This window comes from Apostichopus japonicus, chromosome 11 (genome assembly GCF_037975245.1).
Source record: "Apostichopus japonicus isolate 1M-3 chromosome 11, ASM3797524v1, whole genome shotgun sequence".
NCBI lineage: Eukaryota > Metazoa > Echinodermata > Holothuroidea > Aspidochirotida > Stichopodidae > Apostichopus > Apostichopus japonicus.
The window spans coordinates 21,850,632-21,873,842 of record NC_092571.1 but is presented as its reverse complement, the minus strand read 5'-3'; the positions used below and the strand labels follow the sequence as shown (position 1 = coordinate 21,873,842).

The 23,211-nt window shown below is 37.0% G+C and overlaps 1 protein-coding gene across 3 annotated transcripts in view; it reads left to right on the top strand.

Annotated features, from left to right (window-relative positions):
- Positions 1 to 380: 380 nt before the first annotated feature.
- Positions 381 to 23,211, top strand: part of LOC139975566 (gamma-adducin-like) — a 59,561-nt gene continuing 36,730 nt past the window's right edge. Inside the window, exons 1-13 of one of the 3 annotated variants that reach the window (XR_011795786.1) lie at positions 381 to 746; positions 3,335 to 3,492; positions 3,837 to 4,134; positions 4,630 to 4,829; positions 4,944 to 5,147; positions 7,188 to 7,286; positions 7,805 to 7,831; positions 8,462 to 8,700; positions 9,343 to 11,385; positions 11,522 to 13,160; positions 14,614 to 14,764; positions 15,066 to 15,213; positions 20,312 to 22,367. The gene's annotated coding sequence lies outside the window, so the exon portion shown is untranslated. The remainder of the gene's footprint in view (positions 747 to 3,334; positions 3,493 to 3,836; positions 4,135 to 4,629; positions 4,830 to 4,943; positions 5,148 to 7,187; positions 7,287 to 7,804; positions 7,832 to 8,461; positions 8,701 to 9,342; positions 11,386 to 11,521; positions 13,161 to 14,613; positions 14,765 to 15,065; positions 15,214 to 20,311; positions 22,368 to 23,211) is intronic. The other 2 variants (XM_071983574.1, XM_071983575.1) reach the window with 2 other exon arrangements.

The window sequence follows — 23,211 nt, the reverse complement described above, 5'->3', positions numbered from 1 at the left end:
TGGACATCTTAGGTCCAGCTAAAATATAACAAGGTATCACGTTTCATTGCCGTACTGTACTGTCTGCACTTTGTAGCGACACGAACAAATCGTCACTTGCAAGCCACGGAAAGTTAACTTTTTCAGATCGCCGAACGTGGTTTTGGGCGACTCTCCAATGCCTTTAAATTGAACCAATTTTGGCTCAACTACAAAACTCCCCAGCCCCCTAGCTCCCATCCATGCACTTAAAAGCTTCTTGAAGGATCTTATTACTTAATTTCTGTTTTCATACGTTTTTAAAATAAACAATTAAGATGACAAGCAAGAAACATAACATATGTTAAGACATTCTAGCCATTCATGCTCTTCAACATGCAAGCCACAAAAAAAAAAAAAAAAAATATCAAGATTGATAACGGGTCAAAAAAAGATGTTCTCCTGATGCTTTTTGGAACATTTCCCGAGATAGAATAACAATCGGGCGGATCGATATCGACTCTTATAGGAGTATGCCACCCTAAATCAGAAAACTTTATTGAAATGTGCAGACGACACTGCCATACAATTTTACAAACACATATTTTGTATGAAACGTGCGTAGGCTAACAGTGGTTTTGTATCGTTTTAAAGAAAACATCTTGCCTTGCTGTGCGGCCTGATGTAGCCACCGAAATGGAGATGGAGTTCGTTTCTACAAAGACGAAAGATTTAGGAGACAAAATTTCAACTGCATGACGGTCTAGAGGCCTACCAAGCTGTTTGAGGTGGGGATAAGCATAGGACCATAGGCACTACTACTAATCGGTAATAGGCTAGGCTTCAACAACTAGTATTACGACAGTAAGAGTAGATCGGCATGTTTTGGTCATCAAGTCCAGGATGTCCTGTTTAGTTCCATTTTAGGCTTGGCTTACTACTTATTTGAGATCAAAGCAAACAAGCATAGGCCTATGGCTTCCTATGTCTAGGCCTACGACTGAGTTATACGACTGAGTTATAACAAGCCTAGCCTAGACCTACAGTAGTTAATACCAGTGCAACCAATGTAACCAAGATTCTAAAGTCTGACTGTAGCTGGGCTGAGTTAGGCCTAATGGACCTATATGCAGACAATTAGCTGTGTATCTCAATCATAGGAATTGAAGTTGAATATGGCCATAAGAAGTAGCCTACTACTAGTACTACTATGGGCATAGCAATACATATTCAAAGTGGCTATTCTTACGACTAGTCGTAAGAATAATTTCCGATTACGCATGCGCAGTTGCTATTTTCACGACCAGAAGTACTATTTTTACGACGAGGAGTAACAATAATTTCAGGTTAGGGTTAGAGTAAGCGTTAGGATTGAGGTTTAGGGTTATGTTTAGGGTTAGGGTTACTGTACCCCTACTACATGCGCAGTTGCGTTATTTACTTTACTGCGCTTGAATTTGCCTTTGTCGTAAGAATAGTTTATAAATAATTGTTACAACTAGTCGTAAGAATAGCCACGGCCATACATATTACTAGGTCTAATGCTATGCATGAAGGCCGAGACTGTCTATAGATAAACAGTCCTTCTCAAATTCACTCGAGCATTAAGAATTTGTTACTTGATAAACTACCCCAAATACTGCCACTAGGATTCATCCTTGAGCGCACCTCATTAATTCACCAGTCAACATGTATGATTGTAAACATAAGTGCTCTAAATCTAATGGCCAGCACTACTTTCCTGTGCTTGAAGACATGTTTGGCTTGACCACTGAAATAATGCTGTGTGTGTTTAATCATGAATTTGTGCAGAGGAGCATTAAGTCTGCCTAGCATTACCAAATGGGGTAGATATTCAATATCCCCTTTTTTGGCCAACCACAAGTCGAGTCAGTTGGTATTGCAATAAGTATATGGAAGATGGTAATGGCTTAGCCTAAGATACTCCTAGGGTAAGCACCTAGCATGTTATGCAACAACGCTTTGAGTGAAGATTTGTTAACAGACTTATCAGCCATAAGGCTAGTTCTAAATTAGCTAGGCCTTACACAGTTACATTTTCAGCCAAAAACTCCATTAGGCCTATACAATTTGGCCTACTGCCACTGGCTGAAGTTTAAAACGATAGGGTTAAGACTTAGACTAGACTCAGTACATCAGCAAAAATCGTTTAAGTCGAAGACTATATTGCTAGGGTTTTGCAGGCCTGCCAACTCTCGCGGTTTACTGTACAACTCTCACTGCAAGTCTTCAAAATTTTACGAAAGTTTGTTATACTTTTGAGTTTGAAATCAGCGTCCTCGAAATTGGGTCTGTTCACGTTTCACGGTTGCCAAAGGTAGCAAATTTTCAAATTACAGTACAGAACTTCTATTCTAAATGAAAGAAATATAATTAATATCTGCAATTCATGAATTAGAATTGACCAGACCTTAAAACTATTCTGGAAATTATATTCACGATGGTAGAAAAGTGTGACAATCTATAAATTTTCTAAAAGTTGTTCTTTTCTTAATGGTGGTTCCACTCCACCATTAATCAAACATATGTTGTTCACTTAAAGGCAATAATAATGAGTAGACAAACATGTTATTAATTCATAACCTTACTAAAAAAGATATATAAACTCTTAATAGGTTCCAAGTTCGAAACAAAGAAAAGTGATCAACAAGACATAAATTTATTAAACACAAGCCATGCTTGTTATTATACTAAGCAATACATTTCAATGTGTAACGCGCAGGCACACAAAATTCTTAGTAGTTGCATATTTGCACGCACTGTTCTGGCCTTCGGTTAAGCATTAGGAGTTGAGACCGTTAACTTACTTAGCCCGATCTGATATTACAAGATGACTTCTCCTGAGCTGGATACCGATGAAGAGTACATTATCATTGGAAAATATCGTTCGTCAGGACTGTGCCCTGAAAATTCAACATTAAATCTAAGAAGATCGATACGGAAAAGATCAAAGAGTTTAGACTAACGGGAGCAATAAACAGCCACCGAGCTTTGTGCTGAAAAGTGTGAGCAGTAATAGTTTTAAATCAAGAAAAGCCAAAATCATGCAATTTAAGTCATTGAAAGTAAAAAAGCTTCACTGTCCAGTATCAAAAGTATTTGCAAACTTTGATACAGCATTCTGTTCTGTACAAGAATTGTTGATTGTACACACCTTATTAGCAGTGTAAGAATACCTGCTTTTAGCACATTCAGTCATCGAGAAATCTTTTGTCAACTTTCAATAAGTATATATCAGCATGATTGGAAATCCTTAATAGCAGTATATTGTCTACAAAACTCAGATATAAATCACTTGAACATCAGTTGGTATGATTGTGTATGGTTCTGAATGCTATTTTCCTTTTTTTTTTAGGTGGGTGTGGATATGATTGGACCCCTTGCAGAGACCATCAATGGAAATAAGTACATCATAACCCTATGTGACTATTTTTCAAAATGGCCAGAGGCTGTTGCTGTAAGAGACAAAACAGCATAAACCGTTGCAAACTTTCTGTTTGAAACCATGGCCAGGTATATATCCATCTACTTTGTTTTTACTTTACATAACATATTTTTGAAGTTAGTTATGCAGACTTGCATTTGTTCTCAGTTTTACCTGTGACCCAGAAAGCGGCCAAATGGTTACAGGAATTTCTTGAAGTTGTTTTATAAGTTAATGTTAATAAAATGTTAGTGGGATAACGGTCAGCGCATCCAAGACCAGGTGTTATGTCAGTGCTTAACTTACTTGTTTTGAAAGAAGTGCTAAAAGAATCTGCTGATTAAACCACACAGCCACTCTGAAGATGCCAATAGTTTACTGTATTACTCATAACCAGTTCTTTAACAACTTGTTTAATTTTTCATTTATTTAGATTTGGGTGCATGAAAGTTGTCATCTCAGACCAAAGAGGAGAATTTGTTAATTCTCTGAACAAGTCCCTGTTTGACATGACAGGGGTGGGCCACAGAGTATCCTTCAGCTACCACCCACAGACCAATGGGCTGGATGAAAGATTCAACCAAACTCTGCAAAATGCACATGTCACTCATCAAAGTTGTCAATCAAAACCAAGATGACTGGGATGAAACACTGTCTTCCATTCTCATGGGGTACCGTACAGCAAAACATGGTTCTACAGGTCTTTCTCCTTTCGTTGTGATGTTTGGAAGGTTTGTAATAATTCAAACCTACCATTGCTGAATAGAGGTTTACATTTGTAAAGGTCATATACTGTACGGAGAAAAGCAATCAGGGAAAAGAGAGTTTGGAAAAATCCTGCATAGCTACACTGATCCTCTATAGGATAAAATCTCATTTGACACATCCCAGGTCCTGGGAAAAACTGCTAAATAGCAAGCACAAAAGATGAACATTCATTAAACTATAAAAGCATGCCAATTAATTTAGATACATGCAATTAATGCCACTGATATTGGTTTTGTTTTTCAGTTATATATCATATTTTGGGCTGGTATGCAATTTGGACCTATAACAGCACAGAATATACTTTTGTTTTATATTTCTGCTGGTTTGAGTATGTGATGTGACTCAGATTTATGGTTCCAGGGTCTTAAATGTGAAAATAAAATATATAAAAATTTATTTATTCTTCAGTCAACAAAGTGTTGTGAATAATTGATTGTTAATTATCTTCATATATCCAGAGAGCCGTTGTTACCAGTCGACATTGAAGACTCCATTGTCCAACCAGAATCTCCTGCTGCAGCGATGCACAGCGGGAGAGGGTTTTTCAACTCATGTCACAGTCGCAGGACATAATCAAAGGTTTTGTAAAAGAAAATATTGGCAAAGCCCAAGAACGGCAAAAAAAAAGAATTTTGATTAAAGGCAGCAATCAAAACAGGTAATTACATAATGCTATGTTGTGCATTGAAAACTGCACTGTAGTTAAATGAATGGCATCATATACATTGTATTATGATGTTTACGTATATATGCTGGATTTTGTTTTATTCAGAGCTTCAAAGTTGGTTCTATAAGTGTTCTCGTCCGGAATGCTAGAAAGGATGCCTGAAGAGGAGGGGAGCTCGAAAACTCTTGGCTTGGGCCGTATGGAGTCAAGGCTGTGAATGAGAAAGGGCTGTACACACATATTAACAGTTCCACAGGCCTTCCTTTGAAGAAGAAATTCAATCCATTTTACTTAAAGAATTTCACACAAGTAAGATTCCTTTACAGTCTTTTTATTTGGGAGGGGGGGGGGGGGTCGGGAGAGGGGGTTGATTGGCATGATTCCTCCATAATTTTCTTAACAATAATCAGTAACTTGATGAGTTCTGTGCTGGCTTATGTGAGGGTAAGGGCTGTAGCTGTCTTCACACAATAAATCAATTTTGACTCAATGGCTTTAAAAAGGAAACATAATTGCCAACAATAAAAGAAAGAAGAATAAGTTAATTAGAAAACTCCAGTTTCCAGACAAATGTTTTCAAATATTTGATTTTATTTGCTTAGTTTCGAGAGGAGAATTTTATGTGATGTCAGTTTGAAACTCAGCAATTAAATGTTCAACTTCTAATTAGCTTCTTGCCAGATCAACTTGGTAAAACCACATATAGTAACTATTTCCTTTGGTGTAGATATCATGCATGGTAATGAGTGGGCGGGGTTAACATGAAACTAGTATCAACATGTTGCTTGACCATTACAACATTTTTAATCTCCGGTTTATTCTGCTGATTGAATGTTTGTAACGGGGGGGACCAAAATAGATTTTAGCTGACGTTCTCTTGTTAGCTCCAATCTGAAGAATGGTAGGTTGGTTTGAGGTGATCCTTGCAGCAATGATGAGCTAAGGAGGGTCGTTATTGCTTTTGGTGCAGATATTGTGCAACAAAATGAGTGGGCAGAGCTTAACATTAATAACTGTTAGCTCCAATCTGAAGAATGGTAGGTTGGTTTGAGGTGATCCTTGCAGCAATGACGAGCTAAGGCGGGTCGTTATTGCTTTTGGTGCAGATATCGTGCGACGAAATGAGTGGGCAGGGCTGAACATTAAAACCTGATCTGCAATTGTTCACCAACCATATGTGGTATGACTAAATTTTATTGTGCTGAGCAGGTTGGTTACACAATGCAATGTTTTCAGTGCTATTATTTTGCTGCATATTGATGAGATGTGTGACAAAATAAGGTTCAGCTGAAATTTCCTTATAAACACAGAATCGGAAGAATTTTATTCCATTTGAGTTGATACTCAACATAATGATACCTCATAGCCTGCAGGAATGGTCCGTCTCGTTTTCTTGGCAGATATTTTCCACTTTCGCCCATGTTTGTTGCATCTCAATCATCATTCCAGCTTTTTCTAATATTTGTAGAGCCTTAATTACTATTAAGTGTGTGCAATCCCCCTTCCCTCCCCCACACACAAACAAACGCATACACAAATTACTCATGTTACATCATGGAAACCATAATGCATTTTACCTTGTTTGATTTTTCATATATTGAACAAACTAAATATTAAGAAAATGTCCCTTAACATATTACTTAATTCAAAAGGGAATTGCGATATAGCATCATTATGGTAATGTTGCTTTACCATTCCAATGTTGTTGTTATAGGAGAAATGATATACTGCTTAAATCTTCATGGTGGTGGCAGCAACCCAATGAGATTCCAGGCTTGCAGCCGACAATATCAGGAACTTGGCCAAAGTTGGTTGAGTTGATAATCTAACACACTGTCTAGACTGAGTTTGCAGCAAGAACAGCCATCAAATTACCATTTCCCCAAAGAGTGGTGAAGCTGGGAACCACATTGCACTTTGCATGTGTGGTTGGAGTATTAATTTTATACAGGTTGTAAAACACTGCATGAAGTCACATTTATTCTTTCATCAACATTGATTCTGTCATCACAGAAATCTTCATAGAGGCATAAATTTCCAGAATAGGGACTGATATTGACCGACTTAAATTTCATCTGATCTTGAATTTGGTATGACCTCTATGTATTAACATATTCCTTAATTAACAAAGAAAAAAATGCAAATTTGTATTCAATATCCAATAAATGTCTCGGAGCGTTTAAATTTTTTATTGCAAGAAAGAATTTTTTAACAAAAGGTATCGATATATACATGTATATGAACATATCCACAGTGTACTAACACAAATAATTGTTGACCTGTGCTGTGATAGGTTGTTGAATATAGCTGTTGCATGTAATCCATAAATTTAATTATTCTATATTTCAGGAACTTGCAGCCAGTATCATCAGTACAAACACACCAGATGGTTAGCAGCCCAAGTTTGAATATGATTCAAATATCCAATAGAAGAAATTTGAATTAAAGGTAGTCTGTATAGGCAACAAATTATAGCATACTTTTCTGAAGATTTCAAAAATTACATTCCTTGAGATTCTTATTTCCAGATTGGTCTCAGACATTCTAAATGAACACACAAGATGACTGAATGTCTCAGTGAGGTAAATTTCCTCCTGGGTGGTAATGACAACAGTTTAAAATGTTGACCAAATGTGACCGTATTGGAACTTTTGGCATATTTGGGGCCAAACAAACCTCTGCCCCCCTGCACAATTTCCCACCCCAACCTATGTTCTATATTTCTCTTTCACAATATATGTTACCTTCTTACAGGGAGAAACATGATCAAGGTCAATACAGCCCCACAGTTATTGCATATATATCCAACTCTTGCAAAGAATACTGGTTTTTCTATTTCAAATTGAGTTTTCTGTTTCATTATTTTATGGATATAGATCCATGTTATTGTGAATTTCTTGATCGTGGAAAATCACCGGCCATGCTCGAAAAGTCACATTAAATATTGTTAAATGTTTTTATTTCAGGAACAAAGCAATCCTGTTACTGTAAAGGTAAGTAACCTAAGACAACCCATGCAGCTTTAGAAATAAATTCATTAAGGCAGGGATTGCAAGCTACGGAGGTGCAAGACTTCATGTGACTTGATCATCCCCACCTGGAAATGTTGAAAAATGGAAGACTTTTACTGTGCCAAGACCATACCCTTGACAAACTCCTATGCCTGGAGAAGGGAAAATCCCAACCTATATGGGCACAATTGCAAGGGGCATTTTGTGATGTTCCAACCCCATCCCAAGGATTGGCACTTATTGCAGAATATCATAATTTTCACTTCAACAATGAAGGTTTTAAGTTTTATTATCCCCCAAATATACTAGATTTCCAACATGGGCACTCTCTTTGTCAAGTTCATGATACCTCTACTCCTTTCTCCCAGTAGCAAATTCCAACAAATGGTTATTAAGATATGATGTGTTTATCATTTTACTTGATGAGAGTAACTTTTCAGTTTCAGAAGCTAGTGACAGACTTCCAAGAAAGTGCTTTGAAACATCAAGCAATCATAAAAAAATAGATACAAATGAATGCTGCAACCCTAGACTTTTCTACTTATATTGATGAGCCACCCATGTCAGATGTACTGTAGCTTTCTAAAAATCTAAATTTTCCTTCTTTTATAGCTTCTTTGCAGCATCATTCAACACTATGATGGACATAGCTCTGAATTAATGGAAGTAATCAAAGCTCTCTTCCACGCAATTTCAACCTGAACTTTATGGGCCTCCTGTCTCGCAAGGTTGAAACAGACTCTTCCAGAGTTTGATTCAACTGCACAGGAGGATGCATTAGAATTCCTTGGTGCAGTTTACACATCATCATGCACTTCCTGTAACCAAAGCCAGTGCAAACTTTTAGATGAGTAAGAGATATAGATCGTTCTGTGAAAAGCATCAAAGCAACCCCCCAAAAAATAAGTGAACTTTTCAATGTATTATTTAAATTTATGCCATGTTGGCCCAAATATTCAAATTTGGTCACCTTTGGTCAAAATTCTATAAACTGTTTTTTTTACAACTTTTGAGGAAATTTACCTCACGGGGACATTCAGTCATCTTGTGTGTTCATTAAGAATGTCTGAGAACAATTTGGACTAAGGGCCTACATGAAAGTAACTTGTTAAAATCTTCTAGCAATTATAGCATCCTATAATTTGGGGCATATACAGACTACCTTTAACATTGAAACTGATTGGGAATTTGCTTAGGTTTGCAGGGAATTAGTCATTTTTAAAAGAGGTATCATGGCACCAGTTAGATCTGAGTGATAAACTTGCATCAATGCAATGAGGATGCATATTTTGTAAGGCTGGGTTTAGATGATAGTCTGTATCTGATTTATAAGTTTGTTGCTCTTAATAGTAATTCTGATAATTTTAAGTAAAAGCTGAATGAAAGTTTTCATTTATACCTGATAATCCAGAGGGTAAAGGAACAAATGGAAATTGCAATAGAAATGCAACATTGTTGTACCTGTAATGAGTAACTTATTTTTTCCTTTCCAGGTACTTCTTCTTACATACAACAAATGAGATGAAGTGGACTTCCTGCAATGAGACTTGGCACTGTCGGGCAAACTCATATCCAGTAATTCCAATATATCCTAGTAACAAGAGCTATATGTCATGCTTGAGTATGCAGGGGCACCTTCAGGTGTGTCTAGATTGCAAAGATCTTGAAGGCTTTTGTGAGTCCTGGTGAGTTCCTGCAAAGTCCCTGTTTTTGTCATATTGTTTTCATTCCATGCTGTTTTGTGTTATGTAAAATTGTTACAATATGTAACACAATGCTTTTTTGTGAAGTAGCAGTATGTGTGTTTATGAGTGTAATGCTAAGAGCCTGTCATTACGATAACTCAATAAACTGACAAATGAACAGTAGTCAAATTCTGAAACTATTAGTGATGTAAGTTAATGGCCAGAATTCATACGTTGGAAATTTTCAGGTTTAGAATCCAGCTTGAGTTGAAATGATCCCATTGAGCAGTTCTAAATACTGTATACAGGCATCTTTTCATATTGACAGTAGATCTCTGGTGTTATGTCTTTCACAGTTTATTAATTTATTAAGTGTTGTGGAAAGAGTTAATTTCACATAGGGTGACATGTATATGTGAAATTAATTAACTAGTTAATTGTATTTAATCATCCAGTGTGACGAAATTACACTAAATCACCATTGTCGCCCTAAGTGGTGAGTTTATGCTATGTCGTCCTAAGTGTTGTGAAAAGAGTTAAATTTACCTAGAGCAAAGATGTCGCCTTAGGAGCTTTATGTGCAATTCACTATTTTTTAATTAAATACTTTGGTATTTGTATTAGGCAGAGGGATTATTATAAATAGCACACCATCAGTCCGGTTCTCCTTCAATACTTCTCTCCAGAAAGGACACAATTTTCTGGCCAATGGTTCAAGAACGGGATTGATAAAGTATACCGTTTGTATTAGAAACCATTACTTCATCTAGCCAAGGATGTGAAGAATTATTAGTCTCCAGTAGTTCTTGATTCAGTGGTTCATATTCAATTCATGTTGAGTTTTCAGGAACTATTACCAGTTATGCAACGAGTCAGGGCTAGAGTCACTAAATTTCAGAGAAATAAAGTAACTCAAACACAAGTTCATGGACAGTCTTCCCATAGATCTAGATTATGCAGTGACCAAGACCAAGATTCAACTCAAACGTAGGTTTCATAAAAGTGATATCTTTATTAAGTATATTGATAGTCACTGACTTTTTCATGTTTGCTGATAGTGGTTGTACCAGATGTCATTGTCTTAAACTCCACAAGTCACAAAGTAGCATTAATATTCGGCATAAATTTTTTTTTCTAATAGGGTCGTGAATGAGTGGAATGGTTTGCCTGAGAAAATTGTACTTGCAAGTACTGTAGTGAGAATGGCTTTAAGAATGCTTTGGACAAGCACTTTAAGCATTGTAATCGGGTCTGATCGTTTGTGTCATCAGTTTTCTTCCATCTCCTATAGGGTATTTGATGGGGACTTGAGTGTCCCTCCTGATCCTTTTTCTTTACTAAACTAATATAAACTAATAAGGTCAAGCATAACGTATGTGTGCTGTAGGCCTACGCAATTGCAGAAGCCAACCTTCTTAACCTTTTTGAACTAGCACTTTTAAGGTTAACTTAACCTTTTAGAAGGTAAGCTTAACTTTTTCTTTGCAAATGTAACACAAACACGATTGAGCAAGAGTCGTGCCAGCAATGCCACTGCATGAGGGAAATTCACAGTGACAGAGTAAATAATTGCTTTCCCACCCACGGATGAACACATGTTAGGTATATTACTATCACTAATCTGGGGAAATTGCATTTAAAATATAAATATGTTTATCAGCTGGTCAACAGTTATTTAAGGTATCATTTAATTGTTTTCATTTACTCCATTAGTGGTCTTCCCTTTTCCAACAGCTTTACTGGAAAGACTCTTGCTCAGCTGCATTACACAAACACTTTACGAACAGAATACTGCAGATAGCTGATCGTTAACTATGTTAGGAATCCACATGCAGTTCTGGTTATAAAATAGTAAGAGACAAGATCTGTATTTCAATCTATGTTTATGGTTAACTATGATTAAGAATAATGAGTTGTAATTTTAATAAATGAGCCCTTCAGTACTGATAACCAGGATTTTAGTTATCTATTTTTTCTTTCTTTACAGTACAGAAATGCAGGGTTGCACTACACCATTTCCAACAGAGGAAGTATGGCAGAAAACAGGTGGAATTTTACATATAAATGCCAAAAATGTGCTGGACAGAAAGGTTCAATAAACCTTTGGAACATTGACACCTCATTCACTTACATGAGGAAACCTTTTCTCATAGATGTTGAATAAACAGTTGTAAGAAGATTAACATGTAGAATTGGTTCTGAAACTAAATCAGTATTTATGAACTCCTCACATCTATGATCTCACCATAAAAGAACAGAAGCAAGTTGTTGAGTTTGAAGAGTTTAAGCAACTTAAAATTAGGAAAAAGTTTCATATTCAAGAAGAAATCAAATTTCAACTTTATGATAAAGAATGGGATGATTGCATGGATAGGTGTGAAAAACCTCTCAGCTACCTCAAAATGAAAAGTGAAAGTAATACCCATCACCTCAGAGCTTATACCATCATCACAGACTTACACTCACTAAGTAGTACATGTAGCTTATTTGATAGGGAAGTTGTAGATCTGGTGAGTAGCCTACTTCTGTGCAGTGTAGCAGAGCAAAAGCGACAGAAGTTTAAAAGCATATATTACTACACAATGTGGTGTAAGAATCAGCTGAACTGAGCCCCAAGCTGCATTCAGAATAAGCTTAGGCCTATATACATTTAGAAATATGTAACTGGAAAGCTCACACCTTTGCAATTTCAGACCAAGATTGGATGGCATGGGCTGATGACATAAATGAAAAGTTGGCAAAACATACATCAGCCCCAGCAAGTTACACAGAGGGATGCAGAATGTGGACAGGTGCCTACACCATCAGTAAGCCAGGGGCACCAGCATATGGCATTATTTTCACAATGCTAACCCTGGCAGCTAAGAGAAGAGGCAGCAGAGTCCACATTCTGACATATATGCTCTTCAAAGTATTGTGCAAAGTAAAGAAATCTTAAGGACCAAACCATTTGACATCTCCTACATATGCCACAACAGCCTACATGTGGAGAGAGGTGTCACATCTCTCAACAGTATCTTTCAGTGCAACACAGCAGAAAGCCTTGAAAGTTTGATGGCACTTGCCAAGTTTATGGTCATCAGCTTGATTGCCTACTTCCCTGACTGAGTGATACTGTTTTAACTCATAACAGTGAGTGTGGATAGACTCAGTGTACAAATTACTGGCATCACTGATAAATATTGTCATCTTCATCATCAGTGTAGTTTTTCATCCTAGAGTAACTGGTCATGAATCAGTTGATCTTTCTTATAGATACTGGACTGGTTTATGTTTTTAGTTCTACCATGTAGCTTGTACTTTCTCTCTCTGAGTTGTGCTCTCCTCCATCTGTATGCTCTGCCTCTCTTACATAATTCATCACATTGCTGTTTTCTTTGCATCTATTTCAGAGTCTGGATACATGGACTATTTGAGCTCACTTTTAATACTGCAGCTCCCATCTTCCTGGCTATGGACTCTTCAGGCACATTATATGTTATGTGTATGGAACTGTAGTCCCTGTACTGACCAATGCATGAAAGTGTGGTACTATGTTTCGGATTGGTCACAGTGAAAGCCTTATTGATGACATCTGCTTTTGAGTGGAAGTCTCAAAACGAGTGGACCATAATCATTTGCTGCAGGTGGGTGTCTCAGATATTTTGTTTAGCTTCCTGCTGTCAGTGTGGGATATTAGCAGAGAACCCTTTGCAGCATTTGGCAAACATGGAAATGTGTACTTCCTGCCCCTCTTGCATACAAATGAATGTTTTTGGCAATATAAATGATTCCCACTGTAGTACTTTGCAAGGCATTCTAAACATGTTGATAAAGCGCTTTTGATATTTCAGATATAAGAAATTTATTGACCATAAAAGTTGGCATTCAGTCCATCTCAGTAAAACAGACAATAAAACAATCATAAATACATCGAAAATACATAAAAATCTGATTCCTAAAACGAAAAATTAAGATTACTATGTCCATGTTCTGACACATATATTTGGCCTATTTCCTACATAATTCATTGGCAAGATTGAGAATAGCCCTTTGCAAGAAAGAACGCCTGTATCTCTCGGTTCAGCATCTCATGACAATTAGTCTGCCTGTTTGATTGCTGTAATCTACCCGATGCCCCAGAGGATGTTGGGATGACATGATTGACTTCATATTACTCTGTGATACTCTGACAAGCAACTCATCTACTGAACTGAGGTCATGTGACCGACAAACTTTCCTTGCATTAGAAACTAGTCTACTTAACTCGGTCATGTCTCTAGCAGTAGTATTTTCACCCCACGCGGCTAAACAGAATGTAATGGTGGTCTTGATTGCCGATTTTAATATAGAACAGAGAAATAAGAGTTGATCTAGTCCGAATAAATTAAGCTTCTGTAATAGGAACATACGCTGATTAGTTTTTGCTAGAATACGTTTTACATGTTCATCCCACTCCAATTTATCAGTGATGGTTTCTTCCAGGTATTTATAAGATTGTCAAGCGCTTCTTAGTCACAGTTTTTGCAGGAACATATCAGAGGAGAATACTGCTTTAATATAGTCAGTGCTCTGCGGAGTGACTTGAGTAGGTGAACTTGATCTAACAGGATAAGTTCACTTTCAGAATGAGTAGTTACAGCCATTGTACTACTGAACCTTTTACATGCCTTGCCATCAGCATCAGTTGTGAGACACTTGACCATTAGTGGATTCTTACCTGTAAGTAATTTGGATTCACAAATCTTTCCACCATTTTGTTCATCTCCGAAATAGGGCATCTTTGCTGAACAGCCCTCATTGTACCTTGTGATCCCTTCTTCTTTTCATTTCACCCATTAAGCACAACTTGTTACTGTGATGGTAACCAATAACAAATGTATCCATGGTGACATTCGCAACTATTACATCTCTGCATTGGCTTGCAGGAGCAAATGGAGTCTTACTTCTTGCATTATACTTAGAGGGTTGTGATATTGATGATCATATTCTGCCTGAATTGGAAAGTCTTTGGAGAGGCCATGCAGTTGCAGTGTCTTCTTAATTAGAACCCTCTTTTGTGCCATATTATTTTTGATTAATTTCTTTCATTACATGTAGGTACAAACTGGTTGTAGTGTACTGACCACAGGACTGGGAAGAGACATGCTGTCGAGCAATCTACGAGCTGCACTTGAACTGCCCACTACTCAGAGGCAGCGGGGGCTACCCGTTCCTGGGAAAGGCATCCATACCTGGCGCTCATCCTGTAGTAAGTAATGTTTATATGTACATGCTATTGTGTCTGGGCTGGGTAAAATATAATTCCTTATCCTAGGTTGCCAGGGTCAGCTCTGTGCATCGTTGTCTTTGTAGAGAGTTCCAGAGTATGTTTGGTAGACCAAACCAACTGTGAATAGGAAATAACGGCTTTCAAACAGCATGTGTGTGTATTTGATTAGATGTGTGTGTGCGTGAAGCTATGGTGTTGGAATGGGATTTATTGTGATTGGTGATTACCCAGTATGTGAACATAGAGCATTCGATATTATTTATAATTCCTTTTGAAACAGGATTACTGGAGCATGAAGTTGATGGACAAATTTAGGAATGAGAGGAACACATGCAAGCAGTAAAGAGGAGAAGAAACAGTTAAGTGACACCTGTTCCACTGAAAAATAACCAAGTAGATGACCCAGCTAGCAAACAAAGGCATAAAATGTAAGTACAGGTATAACTTTTGAGAATGAAGCTCATCTTGAGGAAAATAGACATCATTAAATAATTAACATACTAGACTAAAATTGCATTATGCAGTCCTATTCACAAATTTGATTTGATTTGTTTATCACGTGAATATATTCAATGTGATAGGAAGTCCTCTAAAAAGCCTTCAGATGGCTTAACAAAGTAGAGGACTCCCTGTAAAGAAAAGGAAAATGAAAACAAAATATATAAGAAAAAATGAACATGTTCAATTAATAAGATGCAATAATTTTTTGAATAAAGTTTCTTCTGAATGATTTTGCAGAAGGTTTATTTGTAATATAGTCTGATAGAGAATTCCATGTTTTGATTGTACGTGCCCTTAGTGATAACATCCCCATTGTAGAATTATACCTGTTATAATGTGCATTGCCTGAAGATCTGGTATTGTAATGATGAATATCACTGTTACATATTAAGTAGTCATTAAAAGCATTTGGTAACAGTCCATTCCATGCCTTACAAGCAAATGTAGCAAGATTAACCCTAATAATGTCATCAGCTTTTAACAACTTAGAACGCTTAAAAAGAGGATTTGTGTGGTCCCGTGGTTTGGCATGTGTTATATCGCGGACTGCTCTCTTCTGTGTAATACAAATGGGATTCAGATTGGTATATCTAGTACCAGACCATATGTTACAACAATACGTAATATGTGGCTGGACTAATGTCTGATAGAGAATCTTTAATATGTGTTGTGGCAGATAATGCTTAGGCTTAGCTAAAACACCAGTGTTTTTTGCAACTTTCTTACAGACAGTTGTAATGTGGTCACACCATTTAAGTTCTATGCCTAAAAATGTAGTACTATTGACTTGTTGTAGTCTTTTACTACCCATAGTAATATCAGCATTCCATGTAAAATTTTTAGAAGTATTAAAAACTATATAGTTTGTTTTATCAATATTCAATGATAATTTGTTGCCAGCGAACCAGTCGCTGAACTTGTCTAATTCAGTTGATACTTCCATATGAAATAAAGTTCTCGATTGTGAGACGAAGAAAATATTTGTGTCGTCAGCAAAAAAAACAACTTTAACTTTATCAGAAACATTGGTAATGTCATTAACATATAGGATAAAAAGCAATGGACCAAGTATAGAGCCTTGTGGCACACCACATTGAATTCTCTCCGGTTGGGAATGTGCATTTTTGTAGGATGTATATTGGTAGCGGTTTGCTAAGTAACTGTCGATCCAATTAAGAGGGGTTCCTTTTATGCCGTAACGGTGTAATTTATTAAGCAGAATTGTGTGGTCTATTGTGTCAAAGGCCTTTGAGAGGTCCAGGTACTATTCTTGTCAAGATTACTATACAAATTGTCAATGGCATCAGCTAGTGCTAGCTCAGTGGAGTGTTCAGGACGGAATCCATACTGTTCCTGGCATAAAATGTTATATTTTGAAATAAAGTTAAAAATACGATTATACATAAGCCTTTCAACTATTTTGGAAAAACATGATAATAGTGATATAGGTCGATAATTTTCAAAGTTTTCTGAATCCCCTTTCTTAAAGACAGGGATGACCTTGGCAATTTTTAGCATATATATCAGGAAAAATACCGGTATTGAACGACAAATTACAAATGTGGGTTAATGGTTTGGTAATAAATAGGATAACTTGTCTTACAATACCAGGCTTAAAATCATCGTATCCAGCTGCTTTATCCGGTTTCATGCAAGAGGCTGCTGTTTTTAACAACTCCTCCTCACTGACAGGATGAGAAAACATGGAATGAGTGTTAACAACAATGTTCACAGATTCCTGTGATTTACGTTTGTGGTTGATTTTACTTGCCAGTGATGGCCCCAGATTGACGAAAAAGTCATTAAATTTATTAGCAATGTCATGGTCGGTGTTAATCTCTTTGTCACCATCCTTGAAAAAGAGACGGATACGATGATTGTTTACGACCTTTATGGAGTAGTTGGTTAATGGTATCCCATGTGCCTTTTGGGTTACTCCTCACATTATCAAATTTATTGTTGAAATATAATTTTCTAGAAAATTTGATAACATGATTGACCTTATTGCGATATTGAGAATAAATAGTTTTATTTACACCAGACAGGTTCTTAATATGTCTTTTAAATAGCTTATCTTTTCTTTTGATAGAAACTAGAATACCTGCAGTAATCCACAGGTGTCTCATTCGACATCTCTTAGATTTGGTGACGCATTGCTCAGGAAAGCATTGATTATATATGGCATTGAAATTGTTATAAAACATAGAATAGGCAATGTTTGCATCAGTTTGGGATGAAACATTTTCCCAAGAAGCATCTCGGATTGTTGAGAAGAAATTCTGTACATTTGTTTTGCAGTAGTTCCTCACATACATAGGGCCCCTTTGCCTACTTTTGTGTATGGCAGTTTGGAGAAATAATGGATAATGGTCACTGAGATCGGTTACAAAGATACCAGTTATTAGTTTGCAGTCATCATTGGTTATAACATGATCTAAAAGAGTTGCAGAAGTGCAACCCACACGGGTAGTTTGGTAATAGTAGGAAAAAATCCACTGGCATATAGTAAGTTTAAAAAGTCAGCAGATTTAATATTGTCAGCAAGATCAATATTATAATCACCCATAATGTACGCACTATGTCGTTCATTCGGGAGTTGGGTTAAAATTTTGTTTACGTGTGTCAGAAAAATATGCAGTGAACTTTTTGGAGGCCTATAAATTATGCCTATGGTATAATTTTTCATTGCTGATGTTATGTCAACCTCTATGAACATTGCCAGAATCATTGAAAATGCTTATATCGTTTCTGAGTTTGCAATTTAAATCGTTGTTAACAAATAAACAAACACCGCCACCTCTCCTTTCGGGACGATGCCTTTCAACAAGCGTATAGTTATTGATATGGATTAGGGGGGATATATCTGCAGTAAGCCTGGTTTCGGTAAATCCAATGACAGAGAAATCCTCCTTCAATAGAGACGTAAATGTAGTTATGTCGTCTAAGTTTTTGTTAAGGCTTCGACTATTATGGTGGAATAAAGACAATATGTGTTCGCTAGACATCTTGTTGTATGAAACAATATCGTAGTAATTGCATGCGATAGCTTCCTCCCCTGTTTCAAGGTATTTTGCAGCTTGCATCGCTATAAATAAATAAATGTATAACATGAACGTCATCATCTTTGCATAGGTTCTGCTGAAGAATCCTTTTTTCTGACATTTCTCACTCTGCTGAGATTAGGAATAAATGTTTTCTTCTTTAGTCTGATAGTTTGAAAGCCGTCTTCGTCTAGGGATATTTGCCTTTTGTGGGGTTGGATGTTTCCCCTTTGTGTGCTTGCCCCCTCCATCCGCTGAGATCCAGTCTCCGGTTGTGTTCTCCGTTGTTCTACTACTTTTTGTGTTGGCAATGTCGTCTTTTGTTCAGTTCGCTGTTGTTGTTGGGTTTTCTTTGACTCCTGGTTAGGATTACTCGGGTGTCTGGAGTTCGCGTTATTGTTCTTCTTTGCTGTTGAATCTGTGTTTTGTTCGGATTTCTGTGCCCTGACCTCGTTAGCTTCTTGAATAGCGTGATCGTCCTGTTCAACTGACCCAGTGACTAATCCCTCAGACTGATATTGTGTTTCGTTTTCATGTGTATCTAGGGTCGAGCCAGCATCTGTGTTGTCATGGCGATACTCTTCAAACGCCTCAGGACAAAGCTTTTATGTCCAAGTTCTTGGTATTTAAAGCATTTGACCTTTGGGCAATTAGCTTCCCGGTGCCCTTGGACATCGCAAACTTTACATTTGTAGTTAGGACAGTTTCTCCTGATGTGATCGCTTTCCAAACACAGATTGCATACTTTAGTTTGACCATTGTGCTTTAAGTTCATATTAATCCCGTTAATTCTAATTGCGTAAGGCAAGCTCTTGTGTTCTTCAGGTAGTTCTAACTGTACATATCGTATTCCGTTCTCGATATTTGGGAATCTGGGGAAGGTCTTTCGTTTCCATTCGCCTCTTATTTTACACCCATACTCACAAAGTTTTCCTGTTAGATCTTTGTCCTGTATGAATGAAGGTACTCCGAAAACACTAACAGTTAGGAACGTTCTGTTGACACCAGTAGAAACTGATTCCCATTCACGAGGAGTCCACTGTCCAAAATAAGATCAGCTTGTTCCTTTGCTTTTAATGTGATAATCCAGCATCCCAAAGATTTCACACAACTTGCAATTCCATCTCTACCAACATCATTCATGATAGCATACAAAATCTCAGTATCTTTATATGAAATGTCGGCAACACTGATGCTACACTCCTTTAATTTCTCCACTGTCGCAGAATCCGTACTAACAATCTTGTAGGCTAACGAACGTCGCAAGACGTCATTGCCGAGATCTCCAGCGGAAAAAGTATTCCAAAATTGGAATAAAATAAAATTTTCTGCTAAATATTGTCTCAATTAGTGTCTCAAATAATACAATTTGCAATGATGTAGTGAAAACCACACTCTATTTAACCTCGGAGATCATTAGAAAGTAGAAAATATAAGAGCTCCTCAAGGAACAGTGTTAACAGGTTGACGGTTGTTTATCCAATAACGGTTGGTTATCCAATTTTTTGACTTCATGAAGTCAGACCAACTTAAAATTGATCTCAAGGATTGGGCTTTTTGATAGGTCTATTTATATGTAGAGATATGCACTAGGTAATTGCAATTTCAGCCCTCCAAACTAGTGTAGGGATATGCACTAGTTTATTTGCAATTTCAGCCCTCCAAACTAGTGTAGGGATATGCATTAATTTATTTGCAATGTGACCCTTCAAACTGGTGTAGGGATATGCACTAGTTTATTTGCAATTTCAGCCTTCAAAACTCCAGGAAGTTGCGGGTAAGGAACCTGAAAAAGTTTATGGTCAGGACCATTGACAACGTGGTTTATACACGAAATCTAAGATTTATGTATATATCCAAAAATATCAGTTATTTTTAATTAACTTTCCCTGCGTCAGTTTATCATCAAAAGCTCTATGAGGTAATGACATGTTTCATTTGTAACTTTTCTAAGATTTTGACTGATATGATGCTTTTTTTGTAGTTTGACGTGAAGTTAGGTGTTGCAGAAAATGTACATTTGCAGTGTATGCTGGGGGCAGCTATGGAGACCAGGTACAATCAGGTAAGTTCGTTCCTTACTTTTTAAACATCTTAGGTCCAAAGCATGTGTTATATTATGTGATATGCCTGCTACTACTGTACTAGATGGAATAATTATTTCAGTATGTGAACGAAGACGTTACAAGTATTCATATTTGCTTGCATTTCATTTTTATATTGTAGGTGATTTCTGTTGGTAGACAGCATAAGGCTAGATAGGTTGTACATATTCTGCGGTATTTGCCAGTAGCACCCTCAGTTTTATCACAAGTTTTTGTAGTATAAGATGGCCGTGTCCATGTGTTCGATAAAGGTAACTGTTGTGTACATATTGTTGTTGGCGTTGGTACATAATAGTATTCCATGGCATTGGGATTAGTTGGTCATATGTACACTTAGAGTTGTAATAAATAAGCTGTATTGATTCCCTTCAGCTATCATCTATTGACAAAGCAAATATTTTTTTAGATGGTTATGGATTTTGGACAAATTTAAGATTTTATATCTTATTTTTTTGTATCATACAGTATGTTGGTTATAGCCATGATTTTTAGAATAGAAGGTTAATTTTTGACATGAGATGCATTGTGGGTTGCATGGCATAAGCATTTAAAAGAGCCTTCTACTCCTTAATATTAAAGGAGCCATTCACTCTTTCATATTTTCTGAGCATTAAAGGAGTGTTCCAACATTTAAAAGCTAGTTTATGATTTTATCAAGCATTGTTTATTACACATTTGTTTTCCTTTTTCTCCTATTTTTTGATGTAGAGCTTGCTAGTGGGGAACAAAATACCAGCGCTTAAAGAGAAAAACTGAGTTCTGCCTTCCCTTGCCATACTATATCTTCCCCCACCCTCCCCCCCCCCCCCCTTGGATGTCGCAACCAGACTTCTCTAACCACCCAATCCTTTACATATAAACAATGTCCAATCAATTGCCAGGTAGTGTTTATAGAGTTATAGAACAACAGTGTTTGTTTCAATTATCAAGGAGACTTCTCTGCATATGCTGGTCTTCTCTACTGCTTTCAAATGCTAGCTAATGGCTAACTTGATCAATTGTCTTGCATTCTTTTCTTGATATAGTTTTGCCTTCTTTTGTGTAATCTAAATAATTAAGTCACTCACTGTTTTATTTAAAGGCAACAATGAACTAAGGCATTTTTTTTGGATCAACAGATAACTTCTGGAGATGAGTGGAATAACCCCAATGTTGGATGCTTCTCGGCCAAAAGATGTTTTTCTCATCAACTTCAAAGCAGTTGCTACATATTGATAGATAGTGTTCAAAGTTAAAAGTCTGCCAAAGCAATAGTAATAATAATAATAATAAATCCAGACCAGGTACTAAATGCATTTAACATGTGCACACTTCGGCAGCCGCTGCTGTGAGTATCCACCTTTATAATTACTTTCATGATTCTTAGAGCAGGTTCCTTTTTTCTTTACTTGGATTTTGATCACTTTTTTTTAAGATCTTTAGCTTGACTTGTCACATTTCGATTTGTTTTGATTAATACCTGGTTGACTTTATAAATTTGCTGACCACATAAAAGAAAAGAAAAAGAAGAAAAAAAACTACCTTAAAAGCAATGATGTCATAGATTATGGAGGATTTTAAATGTTCTTTGAATATTCAATATGTTTGCCTAGCATTACCCTTCCTGCAAGTTGTTGACCAAAGCAAATCGTTAAAAGCAAAGATGTCATAGAATATGGAGGATTTTGAATTTTTTGCTTTGAATCTTGACAGGTCTCAACTATGAAGTGTGGCCTATTGCCGATCAGTCAAGATGCCTTGATTTGTGGTGAGATCTTTATACCATGACTACACGGAGATCGTGGTCGAGGAGGAACAGAAGGATCAAATCATCAGGGCCCCTGGACCCAAAAACAAGATCCTATTCTTGGGTAACCATGTATCGTCTGCTGTGGTGGGTCCATAGAGGAGGCATACTTCCTAGCCCTCAACTGTGTAGCAGCATGTGAGATACAGGTAAAGAATTAGCTGGACTTGGTCCAACGTGGTCGGATTGCTTGTAAAACTTAGCAGTGTGAGGCCAAATGTTTTCTGGTTATGTTACAGTTTGTTCATTCTCCTCCATTTCAGAATATTTTGGAGACCTGTGAAAGTTACAGAGTTTTCCTTTTTAAGCTGTTTTTTAAAGAGCCGGGAATGGGGTAAGGGGGGGGGGTTAGGGTTGAAAATGGACAAGATTAGTCAACTCGAAACACAAAGTAAATGGTATGGATTGAGTTTATCTTTGATATGACCCTCTCCTCTGAGAAAAGTTATCTGAAATTTTCAAACTGTTTCCAAACAATATAATCAAGTTGGAATTTTTATTGTCTTAGGAATGATTGTATCTCCTAGCCTACACAGAACTTGATTTTGCCATTAGCATAGTCTACTTCTGTATCAATATGTAGTCATTACACTCTCCTCAACTCTCTCCACCCCCGAAGATTCCGCTTCTGTACAAACTTTTGTTTGCTATTTCCTGAGTCAAACTAGGCTCTGAGTAACAGCAGAAAGCCACCCGCAATAGCAAAGCCTGCTCCATGAAATGAAAAGAAAATAACAGCGGTTGAAAAAGTATGTTTGACTGGAATAATTGCTAGTCTTGATGGGACTTGCCGACTCCAAATCGGATTTATGGATTTGGATTAAGGCATAGTAGGGGATGTTTGCTTTCTAACATGTATGTGCACTAATAATGTTGACATTCAGCGATAAAGTTCCCATAAAATTCTTTTCGATGTCTGACCCCAAGGGCAAGGTTACCCACCTGGGAGATGTGTTTCATTATTGACCTTGGAAACCAGGGTCTTTTGGCTAA